Source organism: Neofelis nebulosa, chromosome 2, assembly GCF_028018385.1.
Source record: "Neofelis nebulosa isolate mNeoNeb1 chromosome 2, mNeoNeb1.pri, whole genome shotgun sequence".
NCBI classification, from domain to species: domain Eukaryota; kingdom Metazoa; phylum Chordata; class Mammalia; order Carnivora; family Felidae; genus Neofelis; species Neofelis nebulosa.
In genome coordinates, this window is record NC_080783.1 from 152,546,849 (window position 1) to 152,574,522 (window position 27,674).

Sequence of the window (27,674 nt, forward strand, 5' to 3'; positions counted from 1 at the left end):
TCTAATTCTTAAACCATGCTCTTTTGCCTTAATCTTCCTCTTTTTTTCTGCTTCATTATTCTCTACAAGTTTGTTCTCTATATCCCTGATTCTCTGTTCTGCCTCATCCATTCTTGCCGCCGCGGCATCCATCCATGATTGCATCTCAGTTATAGCATTTTTAATTTCATCCTGGGTATTTTTTACTTCTTTTATCTCTGCAGAAAGGGATTCTAATCTACTTTTGGCTCAAGCTAGTATTCTTATTATCGTGATTCTAAATTCTGGTTCAGACATCTTGCTTGTATCTGTGTTGGTTAAATCCCTGGCTGTCATTTCTTCGTGCTCTTTCTTTTGGGATGAATTTCTTCGTTTTGTCATTTTGAAGGGATAAAAGGAATTAATGAGGTAGAAAAATTGAAATTAAAAAGAAAATTAAAATTAAAAAATATTAAAATTAAAGATTAAACACACACACACACAAATCGAATAGATGATGCTATATTCTAGGTGTGTTTTGTTCTGGGTGTTCAAAGTATTTTTACAGATTAGAGGAAAAAAATGGGGGGAAGAAGGAAAAAAAAGGAAATCATTTGAGAATTTGAAAAAATGAATACACTGAAGTAGACTAAAATGAGATGATGGGGAAAAATAGAATTTGAAAAAATATACACAAAAGTAAAGAATAAAGTAGAAAAAAATTAAAGAAAATTAAAAATTAAAAATAAATATGAATCTTTTCTTTTTCTGTATGCAAGAAAAAGAAACCAAAAAGAGAAAAAAGATAAAAAAAAAGAAAGAAAAAAAGGAAATTGTTTGAAAATTTGAAAAAGTGAATACACTGTAGTAGACGAAAATAAAATTATGGAAGTAAATAGAATTTGAAAAAATTTACATAAAAGCAAAAAATATAGTAAAAAATTTTTAAAGAAAAATTTTTAATAGAAATTGAAAGTAAAAATGAAGTTTTTCTCTTTTTGCATTCAAGAAAAAGAAAAAATGAAAAAAAAAAGAAAAAGAAAGAAAAAAGGAAATTGTTTGAAAATTTGAAAATGTGAATACATTGAAGTAGACTACAATAAAATGATGGAAGTAAAATAGAATTTGAAAAAATTTACACAAAAATAAAAAATATAGTAATAAAAATTAAAGAAAAATATTTTTAATAAAAATTGAAAATAAAAATGAGTTTTTTCTCTTTCTGTATTCAAGAAAAAGAAAAGAAGTGCAAAAGAGAAAAAAAAAAAGAAAGAAAGAAAATTGAATAGATGGACCTGCTAACAGATTGAAGTAGGACTGAAATTGCTTCATTTTCCCCTAGAACTCAGTCTATGTAGCTCTTTATAGTCCATAAATTAAACCGACGGTGAGACTTGTGTTCTTGAGAGTGAAGTTGGCCCAGTTGGGCGGGGCTCAGTGTAACTGCTCCACTTTCCACTAGATGGCGCTGCTAGCCTACTGGGGTGGAGTGCTGTGGGGCTCGTAGGTGCGTATGCGCATGCGCAGGAATGGTGAGCATGGCACCACCCAGCCACCCAGTCTGTTCTCCTGGATCAGCAATCGCGCACCTGTCCTCTGTCTTCAGCTCTCATCTACTCCCTGCTTTTTCATTCTCTGTAAGCAGGTCCCAGGCAGTACCTCTCCCCCGAGTTTTGTCTCAGATGTGGCTGTTTCCCCTGGCCCCTTACTTCCGAAGGACTGTGGCTTTGACTCGTCCCGCCCCTCTGCGAGAGGATCTCACTGAGCAATGGCCGAATGAGCCGAATGTTGGCTGCACCCAGGAACTCCTGCTGGACCCTGCTGCTGCCGGTTCCCTGAGACTGTGGCCAGGTGCCAGCCCGCCCCAGAAAAAGTTCACGAGATAGCGTAGCAGCAGCGTTTCAGGGATTATGGAAAATCGCAACACACATCTGGCACCAGGCTTCACCCTTAACGACCTTGCCCCAGCACCAGCGAATGTGGCCGCCTTCCGGGGTCTGCTGGGACCAGATGGCTTCAACAGTCTCTACCAAATGTCCTTCCAGCAGTGGAACCGCTTTTCCCCGTGTGGCCCAAGAACCTCCCGGATCCCACTCGGTTCCTGGGATTTGCCCTTCCCACCAGAGCATCGCCAGGTATCAAGCTGCAGAGTTGCAGCCTTTGCGCTCCCCTTGTTTACAGTCTTAATGGAATTTAAATTCTCTTCTTTCTCCTTTCTCCCTTTTTCGTTTAGTCCCTGTGGCTGTTTCCAATTTTCCACTTTCTCTCCAGCTGCTTTTGGGGAGGGGTGCTTTTCCTGTATTCTCCCCCCGCCCACCGAGTCTCCATCCTCTCTCCGCTCACAAAAGCACCTCCCTTCCTGCACCTTCTCACTCCCCAAGTTCACTTCTCTGCGCCGCGTACCTGCTGAATTCTGTGGTTCAGGTTGTGCAGATTGTTGTGTTAATCCTCCAGTGGGTTTTCTAGGTGTGTAGGATGGTTTAGTGTTGGTCTGGCTGTATTTCATGGACGGGAGACACACAAAAAACTTTCATGCTGTTCCACCATCTTGGCTCCCTCCTCCTGGTATTAATTTTCTATTGCTGCTAACAAATTGCTGTAAACTTCAATGGCTCAAGACAACACAAACTTATCATTTCATAGTTTCTGTGGGTCAGGATTCTAAGCATGGGCTGGCTGAGGGTCCCACTCTTGGAATTCAAAGTGTCAACCAGACTCTGATCTCGTCTGAGGCTTGGGACCCTCTTCCAAACTCACAGGTTGCTGGAGGCCTCCATTTTCCTGTGGTTGTATGATTGAGGTCCCGATTTCCTTGTTCACTGTCTGTTGAGAACCACTCCCAGTTCCTAGAGCCTTCCCTTCTTGTCTCATGGCCTCCTCCTTTACAGCATGGCTATTTGTTCTCCTCTGGGCCAGCAGGAGAAAATCTCTCTTGACACTTTATGTTAAAGGGCTCATCTGATTAGGTAAAGCCCACCCAAGTTAATCTTGATTAACTCTAAATCAACCAATAACATAATTCTGAGAGCTATTTCATCGTATTCACTAATTCTGCTCAGAATCAAGGGGAAGAAGTTTTGAACTGTGTACACACCAAGGAATATCTATCTTGAAGACTCTCTTAGAATTCTATTTACCACAATTTTGCAGATTGCATCTTAGTGTTCATAAGAATAATTGTAAATATCTGAGAAGACCACATATTTCAAGTAAATTCTTCTAGAAAATGTATCCTAGTTACCATAAATTAAGACTTTACATAGATGAAGTTTGAGATTATTAAAAACAATCACAGCAGCAGCTAAATATATTTATACAGAAATATAATTGACCAATGCATAATGCATATTCCAAATCAAACCAAACATATGCAAGGTCAAATATAAGGTATTAGCTATATATTTCCATTCTTTCCATGATCTGAGAAATCCTGCATTACTCATTATCACTTTTAGCATATAAGTTCTAAGCATAAGTATCAGCTCTATTACTATGTACGTAGTCACTACATGGTATTATTTGGTTATAAACATGTTTATGTAGGGCAAATGGTAAATGCGTACATATTTTTACGGTCAAGGAGTAGGGACACTAGAAGTTTGACTCAGAGGATCAAGTCCTTAATCAAAGTGCGGTACATACTGCATTAACACAGGTCTGATTTGATTTGAATGCATAAGCTTTTGTTCTCTTGTTTGCAAATGCTTCCAACTAACAAAAGAGCTAAAATTGTCATTTTTAGGTCATACCATGATCTAAAAGAAATGTTTTGCATTGCAGTGTTTTTCATGGTACCGCTTAAATAGCACTTATCAAAATGAGCAATACTTTTAACTTAAACCTCATGGAATAAAATGGAATGATGTTTTTCCTACAATTTGGAGGTGATGTCAGTCTAACTCATGGTAATTCTAAAACAGCAATGTATGAACTATAGTGTTATTCCTTTATAAGCATCTTCTTAGGAAACCAAGAAGGAAGAAGTAATTATTAACTATGTTTTCAAAAAAAACAAAAAGCAGCAGTTTGCTGTTTTCAAATGGGCCAAAGAAATCAATTAGCATTTTTAAATAGACAAGTGGCGGTTTTGGAAGAGAATTCAGGTATGTGAAAATGGTCCTGAATTGCCAACTAATTTCTTTTAGTAGTATGGAATTATGAGTGTTTCTGTGTGTGTCTATACTTTATGGAATAATTTAAAGTCTTCTCTGGTTTAATGTGCTATACCTACTCACAGAGACTGATGAAAGAAGTTTTATGTAAAAGTTTGCTGCTGTGGTTATTGCTAAAATACTACATGGTTGCTCCAAATTAATGATATTTAAACATTTCCCTCAGTAATTTTACTTCTCAGTTGAAAGGAAGATACATTTTAGGAGTGTACTGTTTTTTATTCCTTTAAACTAAATGCTCCTTATAATACAAAACAGCACTCAGTGATCCATGCAGGCTTCCATTTATAATATTAATAGAAGACATGTTCCATGCTAATCCATCTCATTAATATTAAAGAAAGGACTCCAAGACTGGTGAGCACTTAATCATCTGCAATTAGCACCTAACTGTTAATTCTATGGAGGGCTCTTAGGGAGAGAAGCAGAAGAAGTAGCTCCCGTTTGCTAAATGTTAGTTGATTTAACTTAGAGTATTTAATTCTGGGAAAACTCAGTAATTAGAACAATTCATGTAGCTAGACAAGTTTAATTGATCAGTTAAAAATAAAAGAGTCCCCAACTGAGAGCAACCACAAGATATACATTTTGGAAATGTCCATGACGTAGCCACTTTGCTAATTTATTTTATTAGGTTCTATGTACTTCTAGGCCAATGGATTTGGCATCTGAGCAGAAGTGAATAAACTTCCAGCTCAGGCTACCTCCACGCAGGTCCCAAAATCCAATTAACAGAATGGGCAGGTTGTCTGGTTTGGCTCCAACTAGAGCAGCTTGCTTCCTCCATGTCAACTCAACCTGAAAAAAAAAAAAAAAAAAAAAAAAAAAAAAAGAATGCTTGTAAGGCTCCTACTTTAAGACTAAAAAGAGCGTCAAGACCCAGAATAGGAGCTCTATGCCAATGACTTAGAGCAAAACCAAGCTTCCCACTGTGGTGTGGCCTCTCTGCTTTCCTTCTGCATTTATCCTGCCATTTAATGGGCTCTCTCTCTCCCAGCTCTGAAATCTGCCTTTTATAGGAACAGATCCTATTATCAATCATTTGTTGAAAACTTCTTGGAAGAAATCAAAGGCTTTGGGAGAATCTATTACAGAGTACTGAAAGGGACTTGACCACAGGGTAGCCATGCTTTAAGAAAAGGAATCTGTTTGCACCGTTTTATTGACCCAATTCTTACAACTACTTCCAGCACCATTTTTTTTTAATTGAAGAAAAGCTTAGGTTGGCAAGATTCCTTAAAAGGCAGTGGGATTCCTTAAAATGAGCAGAGACAGGCTTGTCCATCTCTCTGTTAATGTCATTTACTCAATTAGTAATGATGGAATGCCCCCAGGACATGCCATGCCAAATGTTATCTGTGGCAACCTTTAGCACCAGTTTCACTGCCAAGTCTATCGAATTAACCAGATTTAACTAAGCACAATTCCAACAGTTTCTAATTACTGTGACAATCAAGGCATTTTTTTAACCTGTTGTTTTCATTTGACGTTTGCAGAAATTCTTATCCAACCATCTCATCTCTTTCCCACACACCTTGCTCATTTTGCAATGTGTTGTTATCCGTCAGTTGCTCATTTTCTTTCTAGGTACTTTGTTGTTGTTATGGCTGCCCTCTTCCTGGTCTTAAACTTGACTCTGCTTCTATTCACATTTGATAACAAGGCCATCTGCTACCTTTGCCGAATGTTAGGGTCTTATTTTATAGCAGTTCTCCAGATGTGTGTGGGCACTACAGCTGCATAAGCCAATGCAGATGGCATGGAGAAATCTGTTTTCAGCCTTCTGCCTTACAATATACCCTAATCTTCACCAGCTGTACTGAGGTGCCTTAGCCTTTAAGGATTTGGATGAAAAAACATGGGTAAAGCAACAAAAGTCTTCACCATGAGACACATACCAGCCATAAGGCTCCCTCATGGCATAAGATAAACCAGAAGCAGCACTCCAAATGAGTCCTGTTGAAGAACTAAGGGCATACACAGGATATTACTATGTAGATCGTATCTAAAAACAGTCTCCATATATGGTAAATAGCAGGTACTAGGTTTTGAGGTTCCAACTCATCTGAAGATGCCCTGAGAAAGTCAATTAGTTCTCAGGGCAGATTTTGGAGGACCCTTGGGAGATTCCATGACTGAGAAAAATATGTACATGGCGGGGGGGAGGGGGCACAGAGTTGAACAGATCATGGATTTGATTTCATCTTCCAAGTTTACATGTGCAAGATGCTAAACCTATTTGAGGCCATTTCCTTATCTGTAAGTTAAGATAATAATAATGTCTATATCATAAGATTCTCTGAGGATTATCTAACATTTGGCACTTAGCACTGTGCCTGAGATATAATGAATGCTTATAAGTGACAGTTATCAAGATTACAATCATTTTAGGTAGACATTTAGATAGGTGGCTTCTGGCATTCCTTGCCTTGATATGTAGCAAGTCCAAAAATCTTCTCTAAAATTTTCTGTGAAAATCAAAGACAGAGAATAGTTGGGTTTCAAAAGGGTCCAATGGCTGCATGCAGCATAAAAGGAAGTAGGTGTCAACCAAGAAAATAAGTAAGGAAAGGAGCCTTTAAGCTGGAAAGTAAGACTTGTCTTGAATTAATCGCTACTGTGAACTCCAGAACGAAACCTCGGGATGCGTGTAACTGCACACATTTGATGTTTGTGTGTCTACTGTCTCTCACAAAGTTCACTAGTCTGTGATTAGGCTGCGATGTATACAAAATAAAACAAGGATACCTTTTTTCTTTCTAACACTTTATATTTAACAAAGCTAGGCAAGGAGGAAAAGACATAGAAGGTGGGGTTTAAATTCCAGTTTCGCTGTTATTTGCTGTGGGATATTAAGCAAACTGTGAAACTTCTCTTAGTCTTAGTTTCTACATCTGTAAAATGGGGGAAATGATGCCCATTTAGCAGTAGTTACTGAAAAGATAATTATTATAAAGTGCCTACTAGTTTTCTAGAACATAATAACATTTACTTAAGGAAACTATTATTACTACAATCAATCTTCATAGTAACTTTATTAGATTTCTATTGCCGTGTAACAAATGACCACAAATATAGCAGCTCAGAACAATACCCATTTATCAGCTCATGGTTTTGCAGGTCAGAAATGCAAGCATACAGTAGCTGAGTTCTCTACTCAGAGTCTTACAAAACTAAAATAAAGAGATCCGATGCACTGTGTTCTCATCTGGGGTTCAAGGTATTCTTCCCAGCTCACATGAGTGTGGCGGAATTCATCATTATAGAATACATCATCATCTCTGTTTCCTTGCTGGCTGTCAGCCCGGGGCCCCTCTCAGCTCCTAGAGGCCACCCAAATTCCTTGACACATGGTCCGCTTCATCTTCAAAGCTGGCAGTGGAGAATCTCCCTTGCATGGAATCCCTCTCACACTTCAAATGAATCTCTTTTTCCAAGAAGAGCCGCATTCCAATTATGTACTCACCTGATTATATCAGGCCCAGGGAACACAAATTTCTTTTCTGAGTCAACTGCTTTGGAAACTTAATTACACCTTAAAAGATTCCTTTACTCCAACATGTAGATTAGTGTTTGCTTGAATATTTGAGAGAAGGTGTATATATACCAGGGGACAGGAATCTTGAAGGATATCTTAAAATTCAGGCTACATAATAATTTAGAGAGACAAGTATTATTCACATTATTACTTTTGAGGAAACTGAGATTCCAAAGGTTTGGTTGACTTGCCCAAGGACATTCAGCTGAGAAATAGTACTTAACAGCATATCCCTGTGGGATATTTTACAATGGTTGCAAACGGTTTTACAGCTGGAGTGTAGTGGCAACAGTCTTCAGCCAGCTTATATGCCCTACCAATATATATATCAATAAGAGGCTTGATGTAGGATTTCTCAAACTCAGTGATAATGCCATGTTAGGCCAGATAATTCATTATAATGGGCTGTCCTGTGTATAGGAGGTTGTATAGCAGCGTACCTGGCATCTATCCACTAGATGTCAGTAGTGTGGCCACCTCCTAACCCTCCTCTGCCAGGTTGCGAGGGACACGAATTTCTTCTGGGGGAGGATCAAATCACCCTTAGTGGAGAATCACTGCTCAGGGAACAAGCAAGCTTTCGCTCAACTGGCTACAAGGTAGACATGGTGCCTAGAGCCAGAGCAGCCACCATGGACCACACTTTGAAAACCAAATGCTGTGGATGCCGGAGCCAAAGCTGAAGGGGACTGGTCCCTGACACCATGGCCTGGACGTCTGACACTTAAATTGTTACAGGAGATGGAAACAAATTCTGTCTTGTTTGCATCACTGAAATATGAGTTTCCCTCTTACTGCAGCTGTTATTTTTATCCTAATACAGACTTCCTCTGAAAAGCTCTTCCAGAGCTGGTAAGTGTTACACATATTGCCTGTTACCTTACAATCTTGTAACTCCGTCTCCTTTTTGTTATCCAGCGCGTTATCTTTATGATATAGCCTGCCCCAAAGAGATGATACTTACAAGGAGAATCTGTACTTGATTCTTCAGTAAATACATAGTTTGTTTGACCTGTTCCAACAGCCCAAATGGAGGTTTCTGTTGTAAACATTTGTTTCACAAGCAAACGCATCCAAATTGAAATGTTCCTTTTCATTGTTGCAGTGAAATATCCATTTGCTTTCAGGCCATTAGGGACTGCTGAATGCTTTTGTAAGTGTTTCCACAGACTGCTGGCCTCCCTAGGCCTAGCTCTCTCCCATCACTCAAGAATTTGCTAATGGTCAGGAACTCCTTTTGAGAGACTTGCCCTAGAGTTCAATGGTAGCCTGATGGAAGCCATCATCAAAATGTTCCTGCAATAGGAAAGTGAAGATGGGATTTTTTTTTTATCAGAACAATTTGTTGTCCCAGTGAATACATTACTCTCTTTGCATCTAATAAGCATGTATAAGAAGATCTATTAATGATCTAAAGCCATTAAATGGCTTTTTGTGACCTTAAGAAATTACCTCCATATCACATGCTAGAGGCAGTTTTCCTAACAACCAAATGTTTTTTTAACAGTGCTTTTTAAGTAAAGATAAAAACTTAAAAGATAAAATGTATTTGGATCTATTTACAACTATACTAGATGTTGCCTGTGACTTGCCTCCAGAATTTACCTAAATGTCTTCCCCTCCCATATCCGTCTACTGAAATGCTACCTGTAGGGGAGCCTGGGTGGTTCAGTCGATTAAGCATCTGACTTCGGCTCAGGTTATGATCTCATGGTTCATGAGTTTGAGCCCCACATCAGGCTCTCTGCTGTCAGTGCAGAGCCTACTTTGGATCCTCTGTCCTTTCTCTTTCTGCCCGTCCCCTGCTTGCTTGCGCATGTGCGTACGTGCTCTCTCTCTCTCTCTGTCTCTCAAAAATAAACATTTTTAAAAAGTGAAATGCTACCTGTACTCCAAGGTTTGGTCTCACTCTTTTCTTAAGTAACTACACACCTCAAAGCTTCTGCCAGCTGTCCAGCTCCTTAAAGAAGAAAAAAGTGTGTGTGTGTGTGTGTGTGTGTGTGTGTGTACTTTAAAATGCACATTTCTACTGTCATGAAAACATCTTAGCTAAACTCTCTGCCCACTAGTGGATGGTGGCAAACTAGCCAGAGCAGGCTCTTTTTGCAAAGAAAAAGTGCAATAAGGTAAATCATTCAAGCTTAGGGTATTATGCTCTGGAAAGACCTGGTGAGCATCCCTTTCTTAATGGCATTGGGACCCCTGCAAGTGAAGATACAGCTGAAGAGAGTGATGCCCCTATTATCCCATGTCACTGTATACTCTTGATATAAATTACCATAAAATTCTAGTTTTAGGGGAGCATCTTTCTTCTTTAAAAATGTATATAGATTAATATGTGGATATACATTATAGCATTCATTTTAATCTGCCCTCCATCAAAGTTAAATAAAAATAAGAAATTTAGAAAATTCAGAAATAATAGCTAGCCTTGTTCAGCACTGACTATATCCAGTCTCACCTTCATTTTATTTAATCCTCGCTGCTCAAAGAGGGGTAAGATTATTATATGCATTTAGCTGCTGAAGAAACGAACACCTACAAAGGGTACATGCATATGCATGTGTTTGCAAGTGTGTGTGTGGATGTGGGAGTGCACGCAGATGTGATTTTTTTCAAGGTCACATGGCTAGGAAATGGCAAAGCTAGTATTCAAACCCAAGCTATCAGAAAAATAAATACAAACAAATGTTGAAATATGCTATGTAATTTTTTAAAAAATGCTAAAGGGGATAAGAGATTTATGAAATCAAGTGGATAAAAAAATGGAGACAATAAAGTAAATATACAAATGAGCTGTACACATAGTCCTCCTGATGCAAGTGGCTCTCTGGCTTCTGGAACCTGGACCTTGAGGTGTTTAATGGAGAACTTCAAAGGTCAAGCATGAAGGGCAAAGAACATGACAGGACCTCATTTTCTGGCAAGTTCAGGACTGTCAGGCACGTGGCTCTGCACTTTACTCAAAGTCAGCATGACTAGAGTGAATGGCCAGAGTATTGTAGGTCTCTGCTCTTTCCTTGCTCGTGCAGTCAAGGTGGAGCAGGCTTACTCAGGCAGCTTACTCTCTTCTCAGTGAGCTCCAGGGCCCTGCATGACACTATCAGCAGGCATGCACATGTTTGGACCTTGGATCTTGGTTCAGCAACTACCTAGCTATAGAGACTCAGACAAGAGTTGTAAGCTTCATGCACCTCAGATTAGACAGGCCCAATGCTGCTGTGAAATTAAAATAAGATTTAAGGCACTGATCACGTAATGGAGCCCATAATGGTTAGGTGTGTGTCATCAGTAGTCAAGGTATTAATCAAGTCACATTTGTATTTGTGCCACCACAGTCAACTCCTATAGCCCAGCAAGCACTCGGGTAATGTTTAATTAAAACCAATTTACCACAGAGTATAAGAAATATTCCACATTCTTTATTTACTGTCATTGAATCTCAAGTTTTGAAATACAGCCCCTGTTGAATCTTTTTCCCTGTCTTCTGGTTAGATAGTTTTATGATAATGATACTCACTGTAGTAGGGTTTGACCTGCATGTTTCCTCTTTTATATTAAAACAATGCAGGAAAAGACAAGAATTAGACAAATGATAGACCCTGTGATTTAAATTTCTTGGCTGTTCTCATGCCATAACTTCCCAACTTTATATTTTTGAAATGCTTATTTTGTGATTGGTTTGAACTGATTACTTTTTGCTCTTTAGCGGAATGGGTATGACTTTCATCCACATTTATGCAAAGAAGAAAAAATTAATATACTCATATCTGGGGAAGATGTTCAATTATTTTGATTGTGCTTCCTGAATGAACACATTACTACTTAATGGGTCTGACATTCCAAACAGTTCAAAGAAGAAATGTAAATGCAGACAGCCAACATTCAGGCCACTCTTCTACCTTTGGTGGCACTGTATGAAGGGTGATATAGTTTAAAATACTGTTATTGTTTAGCTCAGCCTGAAACATTTGGGAGAAAAAAAAGTAATTTTTCTGTTTTGACAGTCACTCAAGCAATCATTCCAGGTATCTTTCATATTAGAAGGGGAGGTGTGGCAGGACAAGGCCAAGATTGGTAGGTCTCCTGTACAAAGACCTATGATGTAAATCTAAAATCTTCAAATGAAAGACAAAGATGGAATAGTGGAATACAGGCCTGGCCAATTCAAAGCTATTTCCTTTCCAAGCATCCTTCCCTATCCCCGGATAAACATGATATCAATCTCATACTGGCTACATGTAAGAACATACATTAACACAGTGTGAAGAATAGATACCTTGGGACAGAAATCTGCGGATTTGGATCCCCGACTGCCACTTAATAGCTATTTGGCCTTCGGAGAGTTACTTATATTCTTTATGCCTAAGTTTTCTCACCTGTGAAATATGATGCTAATATGACCCACTTATAGGAGGATGGAATAAGTTAATATACACAAATCAGTTAGAATAGTAACTGGCATTTCCTTAGCATATTAACATACATGAGTAAGCTAATAAATATTAGCTATTGCCATTCTGAATTCCATGACATTACACATATATTTTGATGTTCTTTGCCAGTTTGGAATGTCTGCTGCTCTTAGAATCCAGGTTGTTGGTTCTTTGAGGCATTGAAGGGAACATATGTAACTGCCAGTCTGTTTGTTTGTTTGTTTATTTATGGGAGAGAGAGAGAACGAGTGTGAGCAGGGGATAGAGGTGGCGGGGGGGGGGGGCGGGGGGGAGAGAGAGAGAGAGAGAGAGAGAGAAAATCTTAAGCAGACTCCACATTCAGCACAAAGCCCAACACAGGGCTCTACCCCACGACCCTGGGATCATGACCTGAGATGAAATTGAGTCAGATGCTCAACTGACTGAGCCAACCAGGTACCCCTGTAACTGCCACTTTTGAGGTTGAGAGTATACAGGAGTGGGAGGGTGTATAAATATAACTATATACAAACATATAAACATAGGCAGTCAAGCACTCTATTTATATCCAGATACCATTCATTATGGATGATGGGCCACTTACTTTTTCCAAAAATAAAATGGTTAGGAACATATTTATGCCTCTTTAATATTGACTCTAGCAGCTTCACAATTGGCAAAAACTTTCAATATGATGACCCATTTATGCCTAACAAGCTTTGTGTTTGAGGCTGTACTTTGTGCCTTCTAAAAGATACTTAGACTGTTTAAGCCTTTGTTTTCTAGAAGTGATATTAGGATGAGCCAATGAAAAATAGAGTTAAAAGGAACAGAAAGTGGGGTGCCTGGGTGGCTCAGTCGGTTAAGCATCCAACTTCAGCTCGGGTCATGATCTTGTGGTTTGTGAGTTCAAGCCCTGCATCGGGCTCTGTGCTGACAGCTCAGAGCCTGGAGACTGCTTCAGATTGTGTGTCTCCCTCTCTCTCTGACCCTCCCCTACTCACACTCTGTCTCTCTCTATCTCTCAAAAATAAACATTTTAAAAAAGGAACAGAAAGTAACTCATATACAGATATTGAAGTAACAGGAAATTAATGCAAACTGTTGCTTTTTAGACCTTGCCACTGGACTGAGTTTTCATTCATGATGTAAACTTTTTACTTCTATTAAATTTTGTTAAGTGCTTTATGGAAGAAAGATAGGCTTTCCTTATAGCAAGTGTATGTAGCTGGGAGCATAGAAATATGTACATATTTATTCACACATACACACCCATCCAAAAATAATACAGTAGATGGGACTGCTATATCATTGTTACCGACACATCTGATGAATCACTCATAGAATTTTTCTCACTTAAAACAGATTTCTTTAAAAGAGTAAGCTTCCTTACTCTGAGAAAGGGTCCATAACCAAACTTAGAGGATCTACTTTTCCTTTACCTACTTTAGCTTATGGATTATATAAAGTTTACTGTTCCCTTGAAATGATCCATCACCTAATTCCTGTTCAGTCCATGTGAACCAATCTGTCTTCTGCTCTTCATGATAATCTGAATATTTCCTTCTGCTTTTCCTGTATTTGGTAACATCTAAAATGGTGATAAAGTTTAACCAGGAGACTTGGTAAATACCCTTGTAAAATGCATCATTTCTCTAATTCAAGTCTTTCCTTTTCACCCTGCCAGTACATCCTGGCAGGGATGGAGTCTTAATTCATATCTGTATACTCAAGCCTGGTATATAGTAGGTCCTCAAGATATTTTTCTAGACTTTTGAATTGAAGTGACCATTTACCTTAGTTTTTACATATACATTTATTCTACTTCAAATATATTTTTGTTCTGAGCTAGGTAGTTTATTTAAACAATGATTGTCTTCTGCAAGCTTGGATGAAGTGTGTTGGAGATAAAGAACAGATCATTTTGCAAACTGTCATGGAAAGGTATAGAAAGACATGGTTCTTCATAAAGATTTTTTAAGATCTGTTTTCTTCATGGAAGTAAGAAGATTTTAGTTCAACAACCCCTTTGGTCATTTCTATAATCAAAATTAAACTTTATAAGAATATATAGTGATGTGGAAATGTTCATGCGATCTGTGTAAGAAGAATAAAACTAGCTTGGTCCCCTGCCCTTTCCCAAAATAGAGACTGCAACAAGTACATTTTCTGAGAAGATATCTCTCATAGCCTAAATCTAAAAGCTTTAGCTGACTCTTCTGTACCTTAAGCATTCTTAACAGGTACATCACTTCAAGGGTCATGTTTCTTGTTCTCAGAAGGCTACCTGGTCATACTTTGAAAGGTGAGGTATGTATAAACAAAAGTATCCCCTACTGTTCTTCTTAGTAATGTGAAGTGATTTCTCTAATGTCAGAGAGGTGACTTTGCACAATGTAAGAAACTAGGATTATATTCTGCTCCCTCAATAGCAACAATACTAATAACATGTAGGCAATACCCCTGCATGTCAGACACTAAGTGTATTACTTATTAATTCATTTAATCCTCATAACGTTTTATGAGGAAAGTACTGTTTTGCTTTTTGCATTTCCACAAAGAAGCACGGGCTAGAGTTTAGGAGAATAAGGTCAGAGACAGAAGAGTGCCCTTGAATCCAAGAGTGGGATTAATTTCTTGGGTGCCTTTTCCTTAAATTATGAGAAAGCCAAATTGAGTAAACACTTTTTACAATTTTCTTCCTCTCATTGTAATCATCTTTAGCTACCCTAACACCTTAGAAAGTCAATTATACAGATGTGGACTTGATATATTGCAGAATAAATGGACAAAAAGCAAAGGAAGGTGTAGCCTAACTTACATACCCTTAGCCACCATGTTTTCAGGGTGGGTAAAGCATTCTAGAAGGAAACTATGCTCTGTAGCTCTAATGGAGACCAGCTGAAAAGTTATAGGCAAAACTATTACTAATCTGGGAGTGGCAGGGGGGCAGAATATGGCTCCAAAGAACTGCATAAACCAACGCAGCAAAATGAATATTCTTTCTCATAGTACATACTATAAATTAAACTGGTGATTTTTGTTGGGATGTTGGCTTAAAGGCTGGCACTTGGGCTATGTATTCTCAAGTGATAAAAACAAGAGAACAGTTTGGGAGGATCAGAATGGTAGAGTAAGAGGATTCTGAGCTCAATACCCTCTAATGACTGCAAGTACATATAGACCAACTCTCTTTGAGGACCACCCAAAGACCAGCAGAAAAGCTCTTCCACAGCTAAAGATATAGGGCATAAGCCACTTTGAGATGGATAGGAGGGCAGGGAAGAAGTTTGGTTGGGATCCACGCATCCTGGCATAGGGATCCACATGGAACGGAGGCACTCCAAAGGAGTGAGGGGCTCAAGCCCCATAATCAGGTAACCCTACCCTGGAAACCTACACCAAGTAAAAAGCCCCCATAACAAATGGCTTTGAAAATCATCAAGGTTTAACTTCAGAAGAGCTAGAGGGCTATAGGAAACCAAGACTCTGTTCTTAAAGGGCCTGTGCACAAACTCACTTATTCTGAGACCCAGAACAAAGGCAGCAGTTTGAAAAACACCTGGATCATACATGAAGGACATTAGGGCCTGTGCTGGAAGGGCAGAGATCTGCAGGAACTTTCTCTGGGAATGGAAATAATAGCAGGTGTCATTTGGGATACTCTCCATTTACCTTACTAACACCACTCATCCTGACCCCATTGTTCCCCTGTGGACCCGCCCTGCCCAATCTGTCCATACAGCAGACATGATTCGAAGGTGGGTCTTACCCCACTGTACATAACAGGTAACGTCAGCTGGACCCAAGGCCTCCCCCAAAGCAATGTCTGTCCATGGAGGGAGCAAGTTTTGCCCACCAGCACATCTGCAGCAGCCACAACTGGGCCTCTCAGCCAGTCATGCTAGAGACCAGCCCCACCCGCTAATGAGCCCACAGCAGTTACAGTCAGGCATGAAAGCCAGCTGAGCCAGGGACCAACCCCACCCACCAATGCACCTGTAGCAGTTTCAGCCTAGCCACAAGAAGAGGACACAGCGTCCCACCCAGAGGACACACCTAGACTGCCTGATCAGAGATTATGCTTCCGGGCTTCACAAGGCAACTTCTAATTAAGACCACTCCTTCAAGACCAGGAGACATAGCTGATCTTCCTAATACATAGAAACACAGAGGGTCCAAATGAGGAGACAGAGGAATATGTTCCAAATGAATGAAAAAGACACATCTCAGAAAAATAACTAAACAAAATAGAGATAAGCAATCTACCTGATAAAGAGTTCAAAGTAATGGTTATAAAGATACTAAACTTGTGAGCAGGATGGATGAACACAGTGAAAACTTCAAAAAAGAGATAGAAAATATTAAAAAGAACCAATTAGAGATGAAGAATATGATAACTGAAATAAAAAATATAAATGCTAGAGGGAAACAACAGCAGATTACATGATGCAGTATAAATCAGCGATCTGGAAAAGAAGGTAGTAGAAATCACTGAAGTTTAATAGCAAAAAGAAAAAGGAATTTCAAAAAATGAAGATAGTTTGAGGGACTTCTGGACAACATCAATGACACTAACATTTGCATTATAGGAATCCCAGAAGGAGAAGAAGAGAGAAAATTGTAAAAGAGAAAACTTCACTGCTAAAAGCAAAAAATAAAGGTAATGAATCAACCACTCATAAAGCTAATATAAATGATAAAAGAACAAATTCAACTGTATCTACACTAATTAGCTTAGGAGTACACAAAATTAAAGACGTAAAGTATGATAAAAACATAGAACATTGCGGGGAAAGTAAAAATATAGTGCTTTTAGAATGTGTCCTGTCTCTTTTTTTGTTTTTTGTTTTTAAACATTTATCTATTTTGAGAGACAGACAGACAGAGAATGAGCAGGGGAGGGGCAGAGAGAGAGGGAGACACAGAATCTGAAGCAGGCTCCAGGCTCCAGCTGTCAGCACAGAGCCTGACATGGGGCTAGAACCCACCAGCTGTGAGATCATGACCTGAACCAAAGTTGGATGCTAAACCGACTGAGCCACCCAGGCTCAGAATGTATTCTGTCTTAAGTGATCATCAACTTAAAATCCACTGCTATATATGTCCAATATTATATATAAGCCTCATGGTAACTATAAACCAAAAACTTATAATAAATACATAAAAAATAAAGAAAAAGAAATCCAAACATAACACCAAAGAAAGTCATCAAATAAGGGAAGAGAGCAAGAAAAGAAGAAAGAAACAAAGAACTACAAAACAACCTAGAAATGATAAACAAAATGGCAATAAATATATATCAATAATTACTTAAAATGTAAATAGATTAAATGCTTCAATCAAAAGACATAGGGTGACTGAACGGATTTAAAAACAGACTTAACTATATGCTGCCTACATGACACACCAAAAGATAGATCCAGACTGAAAGTGAAGGGTTGGAAAAAAATATTTCATGGAAGTGGAAATGAAAAGAAAGTTGGGATACCAGTATTTATATCAAACAACATAGACTTTAAAACAAAGACTGTAACAAGGGACAAAGAAAGATATTATACAATGATAAAGGGATCAATCCAACAAGATGATATAGCAATCATAAATATCTATGCACCCAATATAGGAGCACCTAAATATATAAAGCAAATATTAACAGACATAAAGGAATATATTGATAGTAATACAATAATAGTAGAGGACTTTAACATCCCACTTGCATCAATGGATAGATCATCTGGACAGATAATCAGTAAGGAAACACTGGCCTTAAATGAAACATTAGAACAGGTGGACTTAATACATTCATACAGGACATTCAATCCCAAAACAGAATACACATTTTTTCCCAAGGGCATGTGGAACATTATTCAGGATAGATCAAATGTTAGGCCACAAAACAATTCTCAATAAGTTCAAGAAGATTGAAATGATATCTTTTCTGACCACCATAATATGAAACTAGAAATCAATCACAAGAAAAAAAAACTAGAAAAGCTCAAACACAAGAATGCTAAACAACATACTATTAAACAACCAAAGGGTCAATGAAGAAATTGAAAAGGAAATCAAAAAATATCTGAGACAAAAAATGGAAACACAACATTCTAAAATCTGTGGGATACAGCAAAAGCAGTTCTAAGAGGGCAGTTTATAATGAAACAAGCTTACCTCAAGAAACAAGAAAAATCTAAAATAAACAACTTAAACTGCATTTAAAATAACTAGAAAGAAAGAAAAAAATAAGCCAAAAATTATCAGAAGGAAGGAAATAATAAAAATCAGAGGAAGTAAATGAAATAGAGAGTAAAAAAAATAGAAGAGATCAATGAAACTAAGAGGTAGTTCTTTGAAAAAATAAACAAAATTGATAAATCTTTAGCTAGACTCATCAAGAAAAAGGGACCAAATAAAATCAGAAATGAAAAAAAAGAGAAGTTACAACTGATCCTACAGAAACGCAAAGGATTTTAAGAAGCTACTATGAAAGAGTGTATGCCAACAAAGTGGACAACCTGGAAGAAATGGATAAATTCCTAGAAACATATAATCTTCTAAGACCGAATCAGGAAGAAATACAAAATCTGATCAGGCTGATTGGTAGCAATTAAACTGAATCAATAATCAAAAAACCTCTAAACAAAGTCCAGGAACAGATGGTTTTACAGGTGAATTCTACCAAACATTTAAATAAGTGTTAGAACTTATCCTCCTCAAACTATTCCAAAAATTTAAGATAAAGGAATACTTCAAACTTATTCTACAAGGCCAGCATTGCCCTCACGCCAAATTGAGACAATGACACCAAAACCAGGCAAAAAGTCAGGAGAAGGAAGAAACAGAAAGAAAGAAAGAAAGAAAGAAAGAAAGAAAGAAAGAAAGAAAGAAAGAAAGAAAGAAAGAAGAAAGGAAGGCATCAAGGCAGGCAGGAAGGGAGAAAGGAAGGGAAGAAGGAAGGGAGGAAGGATGGAAGGAAGGAAAATTGCAGGCCAATTTCCCTGATTAACATAGATGCAAAAATCCTCAACAAAATATTAGCAAACCAAATTCAACAGTACATTTAGAGAATCATACACCATGAAAAAGTGGGATTTATTCCAGGGATGCAAGAAGGTTTAATATCTGCAAGCCAATCAATGAAATACACCATATTAAAAAAATGAAAAGATAAAAATCATATGATCACCTGAACAGATGAATAAAAAATTTGACAAAATTCAACATCAGCTTATGATTAACACTCAACAAAGTGGATATAGAAGGCACATACCTCAACATAATAAATTTCATACATAACAATCTCTCACTTAGCATCATACACAATAATGAAAAGATGAAAGATTTTCCTCTAAGATCAAGAATAAACAAGGATACCTACTGTCTCCACCTTTATTCAATGTAGAGCAATCAGACAAGAAAAATAAATAAAAGACCTCCAAATTGGTAAGGAAGAAGTAAAACTGTCACTATTTGCAGATAACATGATACAAAATATACAAAGTCCTAAGGACCACATCAAAAAACTATTAGAACTAATAAATAAATTCAATAAATTTGCAAAATTAACATACACTAATCTTTTGCATTTGTATACACTAATAACAAACTATCAGAAGGAAAAATTAAGAAAACCCATTTACAGTTTCACCAAAAGAATAAAATACCTAGGAATAAATATAACCAAGGAGGTTAAGAACCTACACTCTAAAAAGTATTGATGAAATAAATTGAACATGACACAACTGAATGGATAGATGTACCATACTCATGGATTGAAAGAATTAATAATATTAAAATAGCCATACCACCCAAAGCAATCTACAGATTCAATGCAATGCTATCAAAACACCAATGGCATTTTTCACAGTCAGAACAAATAACTCTAAAATTTGTGTAGAACCATATAAGCCCCCAACCAGCCAAAGAAATCTTGAGAAAGAACAAAGCTGGAGGTATTATGTTTTCAGGTTTCAAACTATACTTCAAATCTATAGTAATCAAAACAGTATAGTACTGGCACAAAGGCAGACATGTAGGTCAGTGGGACAGAATAGAAAGCCCAGAAATAACCCATGCTTATATGGGTTTTTTTCTTTGCTGTTTAGTCCACAACAAAGAAGATAATCATATACACTGGGAGAAAGACAATCTCTTTAATAAACGGTGTTAAGAAAACTGAACAGCTTCATGAAAAGGAATGAACCTGGACCACTTTCTTACACTATATTAAAAAAATATAAACTGATGATTAAATACCTAAATGTAAGACCTGAAGCATAAAGGACCCAAAAGAAAATGGGCAGTAAACTCTTGGACATTGGTCTAAGCAATATTTTTGGATCTGTCTCCTCAGGCAAGGGCAACAAAAGCAAAAATTAGCAAATGGTACTACATCAAACTAAAAAGTTTCTGCACAGTGAAGAAACCATTAACAAAATAAAAAGCCAATGTATTAAATGTGAGAAGACATTTGAAAATGATATATCCAATAAAAGATTAATATCCAAAATATATAAAGAATTCATATAATAGCAGCACCATAAAACAAACAATCTGATTAAAATATGGCCAGAGGACCTGAATAGACATTTTCCCAAAGAAGACATACCAATGGCCAACACACACACAAAAAGGTGCTCAGTGATAATAGTCATCAGGGAAATGTAGATCAAAACAACACTGAGACATGGCTTCATAACTGTTGGAATGGCTAGTATCAAAAAAACAAGAAATAACAAGATTTGATGACAAAGTGGAGAAAAGAAAATACTTGTGCACTGTTAGTGGGAATGTAAACTGGTGCAGCCTCTATGGAAAACAATATGGACGTTCTTCAAACAATGAAAAACAGGAATATCATTAGATCCAGCAATTCTACTTGTGGGTATTTATTTGAAGAAAACAAAAACACCAGTTAGGAAAGATACATACACCCCTATGTTCATCACAGCATTATTCACAATAGCTAAGATATGGAAGCAACCTGAGTGTTCACCAGTAGATGAATGGATAAAGGGGTGCCTGGGTGACTCAGCTGGTTAAGCATCTGATTCTTGGTTTCAGTTCAGGTCATGATTTCATGGTTTGTGGATTCAAGCTCTGCATTGAGCTGTGTGCTGACAGTGTGGAGCTGGCTTGGAATTCTCTTTCTCCCTCACTCTCTCTCTGCCCGTCTCCTGTTCTCTCTCTCTCTCTGAAAATAAAAAAATAAATAAACCTACAAATATTAAAAAAAAATAGATGAATGGATGAAGATACACACACACACACACACACACACACACACACACACACACAGATACAATGGAATATTACTCAGAAAAAAAGAAGGCAATATTACCATTTGCAACATGAATGGACCTAGATAGAGGGTATTATTCTAAATGAAATAAGTCCAACAGAGAAAGATAACACTGTATGATTTCACTTATATGTGATATGTAAAAACAAAATGAATGAACAAAAACAAAACAGAAACAGGTTCATAAACAGAGATAACAAACTGGTGGTTGCCAAAGGGGGGGGGGGCGGATAGGCAAATTAGATGAAGGAGATTAAGAGCTACAAATTTTCAGTTATAAAATAGGTAAGTCATGGGAATATGAAGTACAGCATAGGGAATATAGTCAATAATATTGTAATAACTTTGTATACTGATAGATGGTAACTAGACATCATGGTGATCACTTTGTAATGTATATAAATGTTGAATTACTATGTTGTACATCTGCAACTAATATAATATTGGATGTTAATTACACTTCAGTAAAAAAGAAGAGTCTAGTACTAAAAGAAGTCTATGTGATTATGTTAGCAGTGATTATGGATGAAGGGAATATGGGTGACTTAATTGCTTTTTGTGCTATTGTACATTCTCTAATATCATTATGATTTATGATCACTATTTTTTATATCAGAAAACTGCTATTAAAAGGTAATTATAGATTCATAATCATGGATAGCCAAGCTTGGCACTAATATTTTAAGGATTCTTTCATTTAGAAGGACACAAATGCTGTCTTTTAGAGACCTCAGAGATTAGTACTAACAGCCTTCTCCACTACTTACCAGCTTTTGACTTTGGGCAATTGTTTCAACTCTTAGTTGAAGTAATGAAAGAAAAGTGAGGAAGTAGAGAAACTCAGATTTCTTTACTTAGAAGACAAGACAATATAATTTCTCATATATAGATTGCAAAAGAATCAAATGGAATAACACATGTAAAGCACTGAGACCAGGATCCAGCATACAGTAAATGTTAGTTAATATTTTTTAATTCACATAAACACACTAAAGAGGATAATGAGGAAGAGAAGTTTTCGTTACTTGTCTAAAGTCAAAAAGTCAGGGAAATTTTGGCATCAGGATTTGAATAAAGATATGGCTGGCACCCAATTCAATATTCTGACTAATATTCTCTTATTACTGTTGGTGAAAACTCAAAGACTCATAGCATGATTGAGTGAATGATTCTTTGGCCATCTGATTAATCTATTAAAACAGAGCCAATATCCTTTTCTCTTTCCTTTCTTCTTTTCTTTGCATTTTTTTTTCAATTCTCTAGCCCAAAGTGAGGGAAATATAAAATGGATAATGATAACATTGATATTGTACTAGATTAAGATGTTTAATTAAAAAAATACCCCAAGACAGCTTTAACCAAGACAGAATTTAATTTCCCTTTCACATAATTGACACAACAGTCTGAACAGAGGTAAGCAATACAGAGCTGGTGGGACAATGCTACCATCCTCAAAAGGTGGCTTCCAGAGTTGACCCCGGCATCATCTTCTCCCAGACAGCAGGAAAAGAGAGAAAGTCCATGGCAAGTATATTTGAAGAAACGATTCAGAAATTGTCCTCAGAAAGTCCAAAACCTGGATGGGAAAGGCCAAACCTGGGTCTCAGGGAGAATTGGAAATATAGTCTGCAGGTTCTATCACTAAATGATAAAAGGGAGGGCAGATCTAGAGGGGGCAATTTTGGGCTCACCCATAAGAGTGTAGAGAACATAAGTACATGATCAGTAATGTCTCAGAGTTTCTTTCATACAGTATATCTGTTCCTAACGACTGAGAGTAGAAAGTTTGTGTCATAGGCATTGTGGAATGGGCCCATCACAGATTTTGTTATTGCTATATTGTTGAAACCAGCACCTTTCTTCTATGATAATAATTGATGCTTTTGCTTCCTGTTTCAGTACTACCTTTGTGAACAGTGTCCCCAGAACTGTGCAATGCAGCAATGCTGGTAGAACTATTTTATATTAAATTATACTATCATGCTCACAAGTTACACTGAGTGATATTACAAGAAATAGCTCAATGAAACATTCCAATGTCTTTATGCTTTTAAAGGGGGGTGGAGGGGGGTGGTATTAAGATATAATTGATTCAATCATTCAGCATTCCATGAAGATCCTCAGGAAAAATTTCTCCTAGGCCATATTGGTGGTAAAATCTCTCTCTCTCTCTCTCTCTCTCTCTCTCTGACAATTTTTTTTTCTCCTATAGAAAGAAATGGGAACCATTTAACTGTTTTGTTTTGGTTACTAGGAAACTCAGCCTAATCCACAGGCTACTTTCACACATTTATACGGCTCATGTGGTAAATTTTTCTTTTCTCATCTTGTTATTCTACATCATTTTCCTTCACTCTGATTTAGTCAATTTTTTACATGTTTTTATAATTCATCTGTAGGAATGGTGGGTTATACCAACAAATAAACAAATGCTGAAATTCTATCACATTTATTTAGTATACAGTAATTATATATGTCTGAAGATTACAGTTTTTACTCTAACTTAAAGCATTTTTAACTTCTAGAATGAAAGGAAATTCATTAACAAGTTTGGTCATTCCCTACAAAAAGACATGAATATAAAACTGCAAGTTGGTAAATTGAGAACTTGCTTTTAGTTTGGAACAAGTGCTATCAATTTAACTTATGCTTAAGTAGGAAAAGGTAACGCTTACATATGGTGCTGTATCTCCAGTAGATTTGCAAACTAAAAAGGATTTTGCTTATGATAGAAAAGCTGAAATGCCCATAGTGACTCTAACTTTTTTTTTTTTTAATCGTGAGGGTAAAAAGACGGATCACTCTGGGAGAGAACTTGGGGCTAACAATGCAAGGTTTAACACCTTTCCTGTGATTACCTATACCTCTGGCAGAAAAATCTTTTCTGACCCTATGGGTCTTTGCCATGGTTTAAGCCAGTCGGGACTTTTCAGAATGGTGGATAATCAATTTAGCCTGATTAAATGCAGTTCCCATCTTAAATTATGCAAAACGTAAGGACCCACGGGTCAAAACTGAGGTAGAACTGAAACCCGTAGGCATTCTAGCAGTTAAGCCATCCTAGCAGTTATGGAGACTGAGCTACGGGAATGTGATTCTTAGTTGAATTGCTTTGAATAATTCTCCTTGCTTAGAAGCAAATGATGATGCATGCTGCTAAAGTCCAAAGAAGAAAAATAGTTTAATGATTTAGATTATGAACATCAGTATGAGAAAACCTGAAATGTAAAGCCCCTTCAGTCGATAACAGGACAGTTTTGTAAACCACTTAAGGCTGTGATAAAATCCTACTTGACTGGCCCACGAGCAGATGTGACAAGTTGAATTTATTTCCTCTCTTACCAGGAAGCTTTGCAGGAAACTCTTAACATATGGTGCTTTTCGCTTCCATCTAGAGCTATAAATGTTATTGGAAAAGGATGTTCCCAAGAGCAGCGAGTTTCTGACGTCTCTGCCAAATGGAGTCCAAATGATCCTTCTGTGGTTCTGAATTCCCTGAGTTCTTAGGAGTTGGCAACCAAGGGTCTCTGATCTAAACACAGCTCACTAATTTAATTATTTTATTATAGATCTGTGGAAGCTCTTTCAGACCAGTGACTTAGCATCTGTATTGTATCTAGCTATACAGGAAGCACGAGTTGGAAGGGTGTAAATATTTTGTTTCTTAACTGCTTTCGTTTGAAAGCTTGGAAATCATTTCGCACAGAAACCAGGCACCACAAGCTGAACACAAAAGAATGTGAAATTGAGATAAGTCAAATTTGTAGAAACTTTTCTCATGGTTAGAGCTTTTTGTACCATACATAAGATGCACAATCTACTACTCCGTGGTGATGTGGCGGTAAATGCTCGCAATGATTAGCAATTTTACAAAAATGAAATATTGCTAAGTAAAAAAATCATTGACTGTTAGGATAGTTTATAAGACTCCACAAAGTGCTGAATACAACGTTATCTCATGCCTTTTTGAAGCATTCCATTTTAATAAAATAGAAGGACGACATTGATACTCTGACCATTAGAATTTTGCTGCTAGATGAAGTAATACCATCATTGCTAAGATAAAACTAATGGCACCAACTGGTTTATATTGTCCATGCAACGAGCTATGTTGAAATGTCATTCGGTTTGAGGCAGCAAAAGTATTAAAGTAAAATATTTGAAAACTGGCATTTTTAAAGTTGTTTTATAAATGATTATTCCATAATTTGGGACTGATCATTAAGTCATACATATATATAAAACATATGCATGTATCTTTAACACTTTATAGCATTTTAATAATACTTTAGCACAAAATTAATTATTTTATGGCCACAAATATCAGGTATTTTCTAGCATATTTTACAGTTTCATAATACGCAAGAGTCCTAAAGATTCAGGTTCAATATATGTGTGTATATATGTGTTGTAGTCTATATGCATGTCTCTATATATTTCTATATGTATCACTATGTACAGATAAATACCTATCACATTTAATATTTAATGAATTTAGATATAATTTATCAGGAAAAGTACACATATACTAACCTACCACTTATACTGTAGTAAAAACATTTTACTGTAATTATACTATAGTAAGGACTTACTGTAGCTATACTATAGTAAAAACATTTTGAAAATTTAATTGTAAATATAATTTAGCAGCTCTCTTTGAAAACCTAAATTATCATTTGAATCTTTGAACTCAAAGATTTAATATATATTTAAGGGGGAAGAAAAATTCTAACAATAGCTATACATTTAAAATCACTCAATTACAAAATTAAATGTTAATCATTATAAACTAATAAGCAATACAAAACCTTTTAAAAAGTCTTATTTTTGCTAGCTTAATATTTAAGAATCAATAAACATCTTAAAATTATCAATAATATTCACTTAGAATGTCCTTATTTAAAAATAATTTTAATTTCATTTTTCTTGAATGTGATGTAATCATCGAGTTCATTTTATCACTATATTATTAAATGAATTTCTAAATTAACATAGCACTTTCAGAAATTCTAAGAAAATGTTGTCCTTTTCTATTGGTGTTTACCCTTTTCAAGACACTGCATCCCTAACTTTAATTTTTATGAGCATTAGAATTATTTTTTGGTAGACAAATCCCCTTTAGCATTGCTAAAAAATGAGGACAATTCTAGATGCCATTCAACTATCATGCCATTAATCAGGTAGCTAACCTAAATTAATACTGAAATTGTTTGTATATGTGGCATGCTTTATTGTTAATAAAATTATACATCCATTCCACAGTTAATTTATTTTCTCAAATGTTTACTTTTCCAAATTGTTTTCTTTAGTTTTAAATGAAAAACGAAATTTATTGGACACCTACTGCGATATATATTATGACTTCCCTAATTTAACTTTTTTTCCCCAGGTTTTGGTATTTCACTTGGTTCTAAAACTAATTATAGGTTTTCAAACTATCCAAAAGAACAGTAGCATTGAAAAGATTCAGTTGTTGGGTATCCCTCATGCAATGATTAAATCATCAAAAACAATTTGATGGTTGACTGAAATTATCATGTTGCAAAAACCTAAATCTTGACTCGTGCAATTCTCTTTTCTAAAGGGGGAAAAGAAAACAACACTATGCAATTGAATGTGGTTGAAACCAGCTTTAAAAAATAGAGCTATTTTCTAAATTCACTGACATTTTATAATTAGAAGGTTTTGTTGTCATCTAAGACAAACCCCCAATTTTTCATAAGAAGCAAATGAACCCCCAAATTATAAAGCACATAGATTTTGAGAGCGGCGAGGACCATTTAAAAAATCATGGAATAAATTTAAATTGTGGCAATCTGGGTTGTTTCAACCAAACAGGTGCCCTGACTAGATCAAAGTGCTGATGCCCAAAGCTCCTGCATCTGAACTCCTAAGAAGTTGCTCTATGCACATTGTCACATGGGTTGAGTAAGGACAATTGGAATAAAAAAGTAATTGAGCTTTTATGTTAGAAGGGCAAAGATTAACAAGTCCACTGCTCTCTATCAATAAATGAGGTCCAGAGAAGTAACAGCAATTCCCAATTAAGTTTGATGTACTTTTTAATTATGTGTTCCAATTCAATGGGGTAATTTGACCACTTTAGATTTTGTTAAACAGGCAAACACAGAGAGCTCAAAGGAATATAAAAGTTAATTCAAGAGAAGGATTGGGAACTTTCCTGAAAAACAAATTTGGAACTTTACTGAAAACTACTCCTTACTTCTATGGATATGGAATAAGTAATAATGACAAGTGTCTTTAAGTACATAATAAGGTTCCCCAAACTA